We start from the raw sequence: 10,715 nt of genomic DNA, 5'->3' as shown, positions 1-10,715 counted from the left end.
TGGTTTGGACCTGGTTTACACCTGGTTTAGACCTGGTTTAGACCTGGTTTAGTCCTGGTTTAGACCTGGTTTGGACCTGGTTTAGACCTGGTTTAGACCTGGTTTAGTCCTGGTTTAGACCTGGTTTAGTCCTGGTTTAGACCTGGTTTAGACCTGGTTTAGTCCTGGTTTGCACCTGGTTTAGACCTGGTTTACTCCTGGTTTAGACCTGGTTTAGTCCTGGTTTAGACCTGGTTTAGACCTGGTTTAGACCTGGTTTAGTCCTGGTTTACACCTGGTTTAGACCTGGTTTGGACCTGGTTTAGACCTGGTTTAGACCTGGTTTAGACCTGGTTTAGTCCTGGTTTACACCTGGTTTAGACCTGGTTTAGACCTGGTTTGGACCTGGTTTAGACCTGGTTTAGACCTGGTTTAGTCCCGGTTTAGACCTGGTTTAGTCCTGGTTTAGACCTGGTTTAGACCTGGTTTAGTCCTGGTTTGCACCTGGTTTGGACCTGGTTTAGACCTGGTTTAGTCCTGGTTTAGACCTGGTTTAGACCTGGTTTAGTCATGGTTTGCACCTGGTTTAGACCTGGTTTACTCCTGGTTTAGACCTGGTTTAGTCCTGGTTTAGACCTGGTTTAGACCTGGTTTAGTCCTGGTTTACACCTGGTTTAGACCTGGTTTAGACCTGGTTTAGACCTGGTTTAGACCTGGTTTAGACCTGGTTTAGTCCTGGTTTCGACCTGGTTTAGTCCTGGTTTACACCTGGTTTAGACCTGGTTTAGACCTGGTTTAGACCTGGTTTAGTCCTGGTTTAGACCTGGTTTAGTCCTGGTTTAGACCTGGTTTACACCTGGTTTAGACCTGGTTTAGACCTGGTTTAGTCCTGGTTTAGTCCTGGTTTAGACCTGGTTTAGACCTGGTTTAGTCCTGGTTTACACCTGGTTTAGTCCTGGTTTGCACCTGGTTTAGACCTGGTTTACTCCTGGTTTAGACCTGGTTTAGTCCTGGTTTAGACCTGGTTTAGACCTGGTTTAGTCCTGGTTTACACCTGGTTTAGACCTGGTTTAGACCTGGTTTAGACCTGGTTTAGACCTGGTTTAGTCCTGGTTTCGACCTGGTTTAGTCCTGGTTTACACCTGGTTTAGACCTGGTTTAGACCTGGTTTACACCTGGTTTAGACCTGGTTTAGACCTGGTTTAGTCCTGGTTTAGTCCTGGTTTAGACCTGGTTTAGACCTGGTTTAGTCCTGGTTTACACCTGGTTTAGTCCTGGTTTGCACCTGGTTTAGACCTGGTTTACTCCTGGTTTAGACCTGGTTTAGTCCTGGTTTAGACCTGGTTTAGACCTGGTTTAGTCCTGGTTTACACCTGGTTTAGACCTGGTTTAGACCTGGTTTGGACCTGGTTTAGACCTGGTTTAGACCTGGTTTAGTCCCGGTTTAGACCTGGTTTAGTCCTGGTTTAGACCTGGTTTAGACCTGGTTTAGTCCTGGTTTGCACCTGGTTTGGACCTGGTTTAGACCTGGTTTAGTCCTGGTTTAGACCTGGTTTAGACCTGGTTTAGTCATGGTTTGCACCTGGTTTAGACCTGGTTTACTCCTGGTTTAGACCTGGTTTAGTCCTGGTTTAGACCTGGTTTAGACCTGGTTTAGTCCTGGTTTACACCTGGTTTAGACCTGGTTTAGACCTGGTTTAGACCTGGTTTAGACCTGGTTTAGTCCTGGTTTCGACCTGGTTTAGTCCTGGTTTACACCTGGTTTAGACCTGGTTTAGACCTGGTTTAGACCTGGTTTAGTCCTGGTTTAGACCTGGTTTAGTCCTGGTTTAGACCTGGTTTACACCTGGTTTAGACCTGGTTTAGACCTGGTTTAGTCCTGGTTTAGTCCTGGTTTAGACCTGGTTTAGACCTGGTTTAGTCCTGGTTTACACCTGGTTTAGTCCTGGTTTACTCCTGGTTTAGACCTGGTTTAGTCCTGGTTTAGACCTGGTTTAGACCTGGTTTAGTCCTGGTTTACACCTGGTTTAGACCTGGTTTAGACCTGGTTTAGACCTGGTTTAGACCTGGTTTAGTCCTGGTTTCGACCTGGTTTAGTCCTGGTTTACACCTGGTTTAGACCTGGTTTAGACCTGGTTTAGACCTGGTTTAGTCCTGGTTTAGACCTGGTTTAGTCCTGGTTTAGACCTGGTTTACACCTGGTTTAGACCTGGTTTAGACCTGGTTTAGTCCTGGTTTAGTCCTGGTTTAGACCTGGTTTAGACCTGGTTTAGTCCTGGTTTACACCTGGTTTAGTCCTGGTTTGCACCTGGTTTAGACCTGGTTTACTCCTGGTTTAGACCTGGTTTAGTCCTGGTTTAGACCTGGTTTAGACCTGGTTTAGTCCTGGTTTACACCTGGTTTAGACCTGGTTTAGACCTGGTTTAGACCTGGTTTAGACCTGGTTTAGACCTGGTTTAGTCCTGGTTTCGACCTGGTTTAGTCCTGGTTTACACCTGGTTTAGACCTGGTTTAGTCCTGGTTTAGACCTGGTTTAGTCCTGGTTTAGTTTCCTTCAGAGGTATAGTATGTAATATTGTGCGGCCGCTCGACCGCCCACACCATCCCTCGCCCACTTCCCAGCATGCACCTGTCTTTCAGTTACACATGTGCAACGAGAAAAGCATCAGGTCCAAGAGCGACTGATTCAAACGAGGAGGCTCCAGGGCCTTTACCAGCAGGAGCTCCCTCTCTCCTATCTCCCCCTCCCTCTCTTCCTCATCTCTCTCCTCCCCTCCCTCTCTCCTATCTCCCCCTCCCTCTCTTCCTCATCTCTCTCCTCCCCTCCCTCTCTCCTATCTCCCCCTCCCTCTCTTCCTCATCTCTCTCCTCCCCTCCCTCTCTCCAATCTCCCCCTCCCTCTCTTCCTCATCTCTCTCCTCCCCTCCCTCTCTCCTATCTCCCCCTCCCTCTCTTCCTCATCTCTCTCCTCCCCTCCCTCTCTCCTATCTCCCCCTCCCTCTCTTCCTCATCTCTCTCCTCCCCTCCCTCTCTCCTATCTCCCCCTCCCTCTCTTCCTCATCTCTCTCCTCCCCTCCCTCTCTCCTATCTCCCCCTCCCTCTCTTCCTCATCTCTCTCCTCCCCTCCCTCTCTCCTATCTCCCCCTCCCTCTCTTCCTCATCTCTCTCCTCCCCTCCCTCTCTCCTATCTCCCCCTCCCTCTCTTCCTCATCTCTCTCCTCCCCTCCCTCTCTCCTATCTCCCCCTCCCTCTCTTCCTCATCTCTCTCCTCCCCTCCCTCTCTCCTATCTCCCCCTCCCTCTCTTCCTCATCTCTCTCCTCCCCTCCCTCTCTCCTATCTCCCCCTCCCTCTCTTCCTCATCTCTCTCCTCCCCTCCCTCTCTCCAATCTCCCCCTCCCTCTCTTCCTCATCTCTCTCCTCCCCTCCCTCTCTCCTATCTCCCCCTCCCTCTCTTCCTCATCTCTCTCCTCCCCTCCCTCTCTCCAATCTCCCCCTCCCTCTCTTCCTCATCTCTCTCCTCCCCTCCCTCTCTCCTATCTCCCCCTCCCTCTCTTCCTCATCTCTCTCCTCCCCTCCCTCTCTCCTATCTCCCCCTCCCTCTCTTCCTCATCTCTCTCCTCCCCTCCCTCTCTCCTATCTCCCCCTCCCTCTCTTCCTCATCTCTCTCCTCCCCTCCCTCTCTCCTATCTCCCCCTCCCTCTCTTCCTCATCTCTCTCCTCCCCTCCCTCTCTCCTATCTCCCCCTCCCTCTCTTCCTCATCTCTCTCCTCCCCTCCCTCTCTCCAATCTCCCCCTCCCTCTCTTCCTCATCTCTCTCCTCCCCTCCCTCTCTCCTATCTCCCCCTCCCTCTCTTCCTCATCTCTCTCTTCCCCTCCCTCTCCTCTCCTCTCTCTCCCCCTCCCTCCCCCCCTCCCTCCCCCCCTCCCTCCCTCTCTCTCTCCTCTCCTCCCCCCCTCCCCCCTCATCAGCAGCTGCCACTCTGCGTTCGATAACTGCTTTGTTTGTTCGTCTCTTTGATGGATGCAAATGGCCCGCGCTCCTCATGTTAATTCATTCATGTCTCGTCGCCGTGGTTATGATTGACTTTGTTGGTTAAATGCTTCATTTAAATGTCCCACGGTGAAAGCACCTGAGAGAGAGCGGCGCTTACGCTGCCACGGCTTGAGTTCAGAGTCAGACGTGAGTTACCGTGACGACGGTTTATCACAGTGATGGAAGTCAAAAGTGTCATAAACATCAAAACTAGATCAATAACTAAAGTTTTACACCGATAGAGCAGGTATTTGTGGAGAAAAGTGGATAAATCTGTGGAAAATGACAAGAAGTGACATCACACCAGGGTCTGTTTCTGGTCCTGGTCCAGGTCCTGGTCCTGGTCCTGGTCCTGGTCCTGATCCTGATCCTGGTGCTGGACCTGGTCCTAGTCCTGGTCCTGGTGCTTGTCCTGGTCCTGGTCCTAGTCCTGGTCCTGGTGCTTGTCCTGGTCCTGGTCCTAGTCCTGGTCCTGGTGCTTGTCCTGGTCCTGGTCCAGGTTCAGTTTGATACGATCAAACGGACAAACGGACAAAGGGACAAAGGGACAAAGGGACAAACGGACAAACAGACAAACCGTCCTTCAGACTCCAGAACAAAGCCAGATTTTGGGCCGAAACGCGCATTTGGACATTTTAGTCCAGAGGGCGTTATCTGAGCCACGTCCAGCCACGTCCAGTCATGTCCAGTCATGTCCAGCCACATCCAGTCACGTCCAGCCACGTCCAGCCACATCCAGCCACGTCCAGCCTTGTCCAGCCTTGTCCAGAGACGTCCAGTCATGTCCAGCCACATCCAGTCACGTCCAGCCACGTCCAGCCACATCCAGCCACGTCCAGCCTTGTCCAGCCTTGTCCAGAGACGTCCAGTCATGTCCAGCCACATCCAGTCACGTCCAGCCACGTCCAGCCACATCCAGCCACGTCCAGCCTTGTCCAGCCTTGTCCAGAGACGTCCAGTCATGTCCAGCCACGTCCAGTCACGTCCAGCCACATCCAGCCACGTCCAGCCTTGTCAGTCATGTCCTGTCATGTCCAGCCACGTCCAGCGACTCAAAGTGACACGTCTGGAAAGTTAACTTTCATGTTGTTTTACACCAGATAAAGACTGAGAGAGAAAGAAAGAGAAAGAGTGTCCTTTAACACCGACTCATTCAGACCGGTTTGGTTTTCTCGGCAGAGGTGATTCTACAGCTGTTACCATAGCAACCAGACTGTAAACAAGAGCCAAACTCCACATAAACGACACAACAGTTTTGATCTGACACAATAACACCATAAAACACCTTTATTTAGTCCAACCATGGTTCAAACTGTGTCTGTGTCGCACGCTGATGACATCACAGAGGGATTCAGCGCCACTTCCTGTCATTTTAAACTCTTATTTTGCAACATTTCTTTACAAACTTTAACGTAACGGAAGTAAAACTGTGATAAACATTTAATAAAGGTTCTGCTCCATCAAACTGAGTCAGAATTAGAAAAACAGGAATTGTGTAAATTATATATTGGTGTTTTCTCTCCCTTATTCCTGTTGTTAAAGAAGTATTGATCATTCATGAGAGAGAAGAATGTGATATTCTTGTCGTTTATGTCTAAAAAAATGTGATTCTGTTCCTTTCAAACACGTCCAGACTCGATCGCACTCGAGAAAACAACGAGAAAAGTGCCAAGACGTCAGCTTTGTTATAACTCAGGATATTTATACTTTTATTCAGTGAACGCCAAAACAACTCAGGTTTCCATGGCGATACACTGTTAAAACCACTGACGTATCCCGCTCACGCCGCGTATTTGTTTTCTCTCCAACTGTCACCGAGTCGAAAAACGCTGAAGATTGATCGTTGGCGACGGCGGGGCGGGGGGAGGGGAGAGGGGGGAGGGGGGAGGGGGGAGGGGGGAGGGGGGAGGGAGGGGCAGGGGAGGGGCGGGGCTGCCATAAATCCCGCCGTCGGAGGAGAATGAATAAATAATAGTCTGCAGAGGCCGCACCTCTCGCCAGGCTCCTTCCGACGCCATCATTTATTTACGCTGAAAAATGAGTCCCTCCACGACGCCCGCGAGGCCCCGGCGACGCCCGCGAGGCCCCGGCGACGCCCGCCAGCTCGTTTCTCAAGCTCGGAAACCGCCGCCGCCAAAGCTCGCCGGCTCGTCAGCTCGCCGGCTCGTCAGCTCGACGGCTCGTCAGCTCGACGGCTCGTCAGCTCGACGGCTCGACGGCTCGTCAGCACTAATTTAGTTTCATGTAGATCCATAATGAAGGAAGCGGCTGTGAATGATGAACGAGCCGCGACGAGAATGAGACGTTTTAACATGGTTCGGCGCGTTATCGTCACATGGAGAGCTGGGTTACTTTTACTTGAGTATTTTTTGGATGAAATTGTACTTCTCCGACAACATTGAGTAATATACGGTTCAGTTTAAACGTCTCTTACACTGTTTTTATCTTGGCCTCCATTGTTGTTTTTCTTTTGCATTTAGTCTCTGAAAAGACCGTTGATCTTTTTACACGCTTTTTGAAGACCTTTCGATATCCGTGCTCTTTACACGTAGTGATTTGACCTAAAGCAAGAGTGAAAAAAGTATTTCTGGAAACATTACTCATGTTTAACGAGTATAAATTAAAGGACAAATATCCTGCATTATATGTGTTTTCATCGTTTAAACTTGCTCTTGAGTACTTTTACTTTGGCATCTCATGTTTTAGAACAAAAAAAAAAAAAAACTTTTGCCACAGCCTCGGGAGATGACGGAGTAACTGAGCTTTGACTCCATCTACAGGCTGCGGAGGGAATTACACAATGACAAAATCAACACCGCTTGCTCATGCAGCTAATCGCCGACTTCCTGGTTTAAGCTACACATGATAGCTTAAGGTGATTTGATGGTAAAAAGTCTCAGAACGAGTCTGGAGATGATGTGTGGAGTTTAAAAACAGAAGATTCTCAGAGTCACAGATGGAGAAAAGATCAGTGATGGAGGAGAGTGTTTCTGAGGCTCGGAGGGGAGAGGACTTTATCAAACTGCGAGACATTTAACATGATACTTGTCCTTTAAGTCATTTTTTGGACTAGTACTTTTTTCATGAATCATTTGTAATTAAAAATACTCTTTACTTGAGTACACTTTTGGATATTCTCTACCTTTGATTATGGTTCTGTCAGAGGAACATTGAAAGTAATTGTTCACCTTTATTTCTTAATTCCTCTTTCTTCTGAACAGTCGTTTATCTCATTTGCGCGTGACATTTGCATACTCTTTCTGTTCTTTTACGCTGTCACGCCGGAATGTTAAAAAAAAGACCTCGTTCCCGGCTCCGGTCAGAGAACCTGCCACTGCCCGCGGGGGTCATTAGCGCCTGCATATATCAGCGCGGTTTAATATAGAAGCGTCGCCGCGGTGATGGAGGGCGCGCGGTCCAAAATGGAGGCTCTATTTCGGGACGGCGACGTGGGCCGGACCGGGACGGGCTTTTTGAGCTTCTGATCCTGTTCTAACAACGTTGTCGAGATGTTTTCAACTTCATTCCGTCCACTTTACGAGTTCATTGTCCCCGAGCCTCACAAAAACGCTCCGTTTCAACTTTCCCAGATGCGTGAGTCTGTAAATCATCACAAACGCGTTCATTTCTGACTCAAATCACCTTCGTTACAACTGCGTCTTTACATTAGCATGTCGGGGCGAGCTAGCGGTTGTTTTTTGTTCTTTTTTATTCCCCCTGCTGCCAGTAGATGGAGCGCTAACACCAAATCCCGATGAGGGAACGCCCGACTGAGAGAAAGTCTTTACAGGTTTGCAGGACAAACATTATTTTATACGTTTTAAAACATGAGACGGCAAAGTAAAGCGACAAGAGCAAGTTTAAAGGATTAAAACAGCACAAATCCTTCAGAATCCTTCAAATGAATTAATATTGATGTTTTTTTTAATCGTGGTCGTTTTCAATATTGTTTGCTTTTCTTGGCAAAATTAGACCAAATATATACGTTTTTGAGTTTGTGCACAGCAATAAAAGATACATTATTTGTTTTCATTTTGGCTTTTTTATATTTTGACAATAATTAATGTATCTTTCTCAGATTTTTAGAGACTTAATAGATAATAACATTTCTAAATGAGCTGTCAGATTTAAGGGGCTCGTGTGTCTTTAAAGATGTTCAGACAAATTTAAAAGGAATTTAGCTCGAATTGAGAAAAGATCTTTTGGATAAAAAGTTTATGAAAAGAAGCAGCAGAACAACTAACGATTCAGGTGCGATGAGTGAACGGAGCTTTGGGCTGAACATGAAGAGCATGTGCAAAAACACTCTGGATGTGGTGAACCGGCAGAGCGAGGAAACGCCTTCATACATATTTAATAAAGCATAAATCTGTTGGGCTCACTTCACCCTCTTCCTGTTTGGTAAATGTGTCAGGTGACCAGCGGCGAGTGTGAGGGAATCTGCAGCTCAAGCTTTTATACTTTTAATAAAGATATATAACAGCTCAAGCCTTTATACTTTTAATAAAGATATATAACAGCTCAAGCCTTTATACTTTTAATAAAGATATATAACAGCTCAAGCCTTTATACTTTTAATAAAGACACATCTACTGTAAAATAAAGATATAATATAACAGCTCAAGCGTTTGTACGTCACATTCAAAGGGATTAATTTGAAACTTCAGTGGTTTATTTACAAACTGTATACATAAGGAAACAATGAGTACGTTTTTGTTTTTTAGTTTTTATTTATCATTATTATTTTATTATCTTATTTTATTCTCATTATTTTTAATTTAATTGATTAAATTATCTGTATTAATTATACTATTTTGGATGATGATTGATATTATTATTATTATTGTATTGTCATTATTTTTAATTTAATTATTTTAATTTAATTATTTTAATTTATTATATTTTATATTATTATTATTTATATTATTGTTATTGATATTATTATCGCAGTTGGATGTTGGCATTTGGACTGTGACTCTCAGCAGAAGTGCAGCTCGTGCAGCTCGTGCGGCTCGTGCGGTCGATGCGCTTTAATTGTTGCCGTTAATCTGGCGTGAAAAGGAACAGATTAGCACCGGCGCCACCGGATGAGCCGACGGAGACGCGCCGACTCTCATTAACGTGGCACTTTGGTACGCGGGAAAAGGACCTCTGGCACACGAGTATTTGTTTGTACTTTCCTGGTGATGAACTGTACTTCCTGTCATGCTTGTGTTACATTCTCCAAAGACGCTCGACTGAGAATGAACAAACGACTGAGCTCGTTTTAGAGCTGAGACTCTGATTGACTTTGATTCTTTGAGCTAAATATAACAAGAAGTAAAGATGCTGTTGTGGTGCTCAACTATGTGGGAAAAGTACAGTAATGACAGCCATTGCGATTCAGATTTGTGTTTTAATAATGACATTGTGTAAAAGACTGACATATGAACCGTATGGATGAGGCTCAGGGTTTGAATAAGACGGGATATTTCATCGTTTGTGGAGGAATTGATGTTTTCCTTATTTTGGAACTGATATCACCAAATATTAGAGCGTTTGACTTTACTTTTTGCAGTGATTCTTTTTCGTTTGGCCAGAGAGTGCACACTTTTGGAGCTGAATAATCTGGACCTCACTTCAGTGTTTGATAGACAATAGATAATTCCCTTTTTAAAGCTGAAGCCCAAATCCAAAAGGAAATTTAAAGACTTGTAATACTGTAAAATGTTCTTTGGTTCCAGCTCCCAGTACAGAATTTCCTTCATAATACAACAATTAAGAAGAGCAGCTGAAAAAGGGAAACAAAAGGTTGTCGTTTTTGTGCGTCGACAGCGGGTTAAAAGCCTCATTTCGAGTTCACAGTTTGAGTCTGTTTCGTCTTCACATGTTTCTGTAATGGTTCTGTCATCTCCACATCCATCACGCTAATCCTCCCCCAGCGCTCGTGCTGCTTTAGACCTGGTTTCGACCTGGTTTAGTCCTGGTTTATTCCTGGTTTAGCCCTGGTTTAGTCCTGGTTTAGTCCTGGTTTAGACCTGGTTTATTCATGGTTTAGCCCTGGTTTAGTCCTGGTTTAGTCCCGTCGTACATAAACGGCTTTGACACGTCCATGTTCGTCCCGTTCCTGAAACTCGGAAACAAGTTCCAATTTAGCGTGAGGCTGAGCGGCTCTGGTGGCTTTGATAAGGGTCTCGTCGCTTCACGCTCCAGCGCCGCCTCAGGATTAAATTAAAAAGGAACGAGGAGCCGGAAGAAGAACAGAACAGGGAATATTCAGTGTCTGTGGAGTCAGTGGACGTTCTGCGGTTAATGGCCCTGGTTTAGTCTTGGTTTAGTCCTGCTTTAGTCCTGCTTTAGTCCTGCTTTAGTCCGGCTTTAGTCCTGCTTTAGTCCGGCTTTAGTCCTGCTTTAGTTCTGCTTTAGTTCTGCTTGAATAATGCTTTAGTCCTGGTTTAGACTTGGTTTAGTCCTGGTTTAGACTTGGTTTAGTCCTGGTTTAGACCTTAGGTCCTGGCTCACATTTGAGCTCTAACTCGAAGCCTTCGAGTTTAAACCTTTTATTAAAAGGTTTGAAAAGTGACAAAACTCATCGACTAAAATCCAAATCAAGCGTTTTTTCTCCAGGATTAAAATATTAAAGTTTATGGCTCAGTAAAGTAATAAAGTAATAAAGTGATAAAGTGATAAACGCTCCAGCAGACGATATTTACGGCGTGAGTG

This window comes from Eucyclogobius newberryi, unplaced genomic scaffold, assembly GCF_026437365.1.
Source record: "Eucyclogobius newberryi isolate DKJ021-1_F unplaced genomic scaffold, fEucNew1.0.hap1 SCAF_11, whole genome shotgun sequence".
Lineage (NCBI taxonomy): Eukaryota > Metazoa > Chordata > Actinopteri > Gobiiformes > Gobiidae > Eucyclogobius > Eucyclogobius newberryi.
This window is presented reverse-complemented; position numbering follows the sequence as displayed.